The sequence below is a fragment of the Callorhinchus milii genome, unplaced genomic scaffold, assembly GCF_018977255.1.
Source record: "Callorhinchus milii isolate IMCB2004 unplaced genomic scaffold, IMCB_Cmil_1.0 Scaffold12, whole genome shotgun sequence".
Taxonomy (NCBI): domain Eukaryota; kingdom Metazoa; phylum Chordata; class Chondrichthyes; order Chimaeriformes; family Callorhinchidae; genus Callorhinchus; species Callorhinchus milii.
The window spans coordinates 1,356,855-1,359,840 of NW_024704753.1; the positions used below are offsets into that span (position 1 = coordinate 1,356,855).

At 42.0% G+C, this 2,986-nt stretch overlaps 1 non-coding gene across 1 annotated transcript; it reads right to left on the reverse strand.

The window, feature by feature from the left end:
* Positions 1-2,423: 2,423 nt before the first annotated feature.
* On the reverse strand, positions 2,424-2,496 carry trnag-ccc. The gene has a single exon. It is a non-coding gene; the product is annotated as a tRNA-Gly (tRNA).
* Between the last annotated feature and the right edge of the window lie 490 nt (positions 2,497-2,986).

Here is a 2,986-nt window from a genome sequence, read left to right on the forward strand (position 1 = left end):
AACTGGTGCGGCCACCGAGATCCGAACAGGCTAGGGTTGATTTGAGCCTCAAGACAGCGAGAGCTCAAGCGTTGGGATTGGGACGTTCCCCCTGACGTGAAAGGCGCTATACAAATGTAATTTGTTGCTGTCGCTGGCTTTATACATTATAAACCAAAATACAAATCACTGTTAATCGCTTTTAACCTAACAAAAGCTGCTTAACTATTTTAACGTGGTTAGTACTAGCTTTGAGTGAATAAGTGATGCCTTGTCAATTTGGCTCGGTCAGCAGCCATCTTATCTCTAGGGTAAAGCCCCATGTAGGGTCTTGAGCTGACAGTCCAGCCGGACACTCCAGTACAGTTCCAGTACTCTGTCGCAGGTGCTACCATTCAGATGGGATTTTTGCCAAAGATCCCACAAGGCGTCCGTTGAAAGATCCCATGACCCTATTCTAAAGAGAATTCAGTTTCTCCTCTTGTCCTGGCCAACAACCCTCCAGATTAGTTCGTCCTTCACCGCCATGGACCATGGTTTGAAACCTTGCTGGCCCAAATGCCGGCTACATTGACCTACAAAAACAGTCACTACACTTGAGTTACCGGGTTATATCTGGAACTCCCCATGTAACAGCATCGCAGGAGCACAGGCATACGGACTGAAAGCTGATGAAAGCTTTCTGCGTCTTGGGACTTCCTCCCGACATGAAAGGCGCAATACAAATGTAATTTGCTGTTGAAAAAAAATTAAGTGCAATTGGCTGCCGCGTTTCGCCCACAAAATACACTCAATTCACTTTAAAGTATATCCTGTGAAGCGCTTTGAGACGTCTCGAAGACGTGATAAGGTGCTGTATCAAAAGCAAGGATTATTATTAATATTATATTAAAAGGTCTGACAGGCAATAACTCTGCTCTGTCGGTGTCACCAACTTCCCACGAAAGAACAAAAACAAGGGTTTGCTTTAATGAGGAAATCCACGCACGTGTTCACCAACTGTTAAGCAAAACAGCCAAGACGTGGCTCAGAGATGCAACTACATACGTGACGCATAATTTGACTTTGTCCTTCCATGCTTCAAGATTTTCATCGGCTAGCAATTATTGAGTTACCCCCTCGCTCGGCGTTTAAGGAAATCATGCGTTTGCGCTGCAGAATGCAATTTGAATGCTAGCTTTTGACGCGAGGCAGGGATGCCAAGTCTGCAACGTTTGCCAATCAAGAAAGTTCACAGCAGAAATAGGATTTCACTCATCTGGCAATCACACGCTCAACAGTGCTCAGCCTTCATCAGGACTATCGAGCAACAGCTGTGGATCATCTACTGAATTTCAACACAACCAGGCGAACGGACACCGTCAGACACAAGGAAGGGGAGAATACGTTCATTCGCAGGTTTTTACATCAGTTCATGTAAATCCTCAATAGAAATAGGCATGTTTTACTTTAAATAATCCAAAAGAGCAACACACCCATCTAAAATTAAAAAAAAACAACCAGCTTTAGAGTTAACGCTACTAAGGTGTAAACACACTTGTTTTTTGCCTTCACTATCAATAGACTGTGTGTGTAGGGGGGGGGGGGGAGGGATGGAATTTAGTGTTTTTCTCAAGAATATTAAATATTGATGCATGTTCCCAAAGTTCATTCTAATCTAAACTTTTCACAGTAAAATCCACTTTGTCTTAATGGAGATACTTTGTCTTAAGATTTCACAGCATTGCGGAAAAATTCTTAAGAATTCAGCCGCAATTTGGTAGATTTTTTTCCGTAAAAAGTTTTAAAATTAAGACAGGATTTAGAATTTTCCCCATTGCCGGAAACTGGACTGCAAAGTTCAATAAGGTTAGATGTAAACTGGAAAGGTTTTAAGATAAAATATTGCCACAGGCTAAGAAGTGGTGGATTCTCCCATCTTTGGTGTTGTACATTCGCACTGTTGAATCGACTGTACTTTGCTGTGCGCAATTTGGCTGCGAGTTTCGCCCACAAAATACAGTCAAACCAATTTACAGTGTATTCTGTGAAGCGCTTTGAGACTTCTCAACGACGTGATCAGGCGATATATCAAATGCAAGGATTATTATTATTATTACTAGTACTACTATTACTTTTGGCTTATTTAAGTGCATCTTTAATACTTTTCATATCACTGTGGAAAATGTTTATGGCAATTATATAAAAGCTTGAAATAGTAATTTACCACAAGTCACTCTGCTCAAAAAATGATCCTTGCATTTGATATAGCGCTTTTCACGTCTTCTAGACGCCTCAAAGCACTTCACAGTATACACTGTAAAGTGAATTGACTATATTTTGTGAGCTAAACACGGCAGCCAATGTTCCACAAACAGTCGCGGATTGAGTGACCAAATAATTATTGTTATTTTTTTCTTGAAGGATTATTATCAGGGGTGTGGAGTAAGGAAACTTGCCCAAGGTTTCACCCTGCCGGGAATCGAACCCAGGTCTCTTGCTTGGGAAGCGAATGCTCTAACCACTGAGCTACAGAAATCCTGAGACTCAAGACATTTTTCTTATTGGGCGAAGATAATGAATGGACAAATCCGCGCCGATTACTGTTCCACCCCATTTTGATCACTGAGTATTCTATTAACAGCAGGGAGGGAGAGATGAATAGTTAAGTGTCTGCGGTATCATGCAGCTGGCAATCTATTCATACAAATGCCAAGCTCTAACAGAGACACTGAAGTGAGTGGAAGGCCATACCCCTTACATTACGCATCACAGCAATGAGAGGAAACAAGAGTTAAGAGAGTAATTAGCCCAAGATATTTCAGCTGGCATTGTAGAGTTCAATAAAGCGGAGGTTAGAGTTGGACCGGAAAGGTTAGAGCTCTCTCTATGTGGATCGCAATCCTCTCATCCCAGCAATGAGCGAACTGTCGGGGAATAAGAGGCTGACTTTCCTCCTTTTCCCCTTGTCGGCAACCTGCACGCATTGTCGTCTACAAATCTTTTCACAATCTGTTTTACTTTTGTG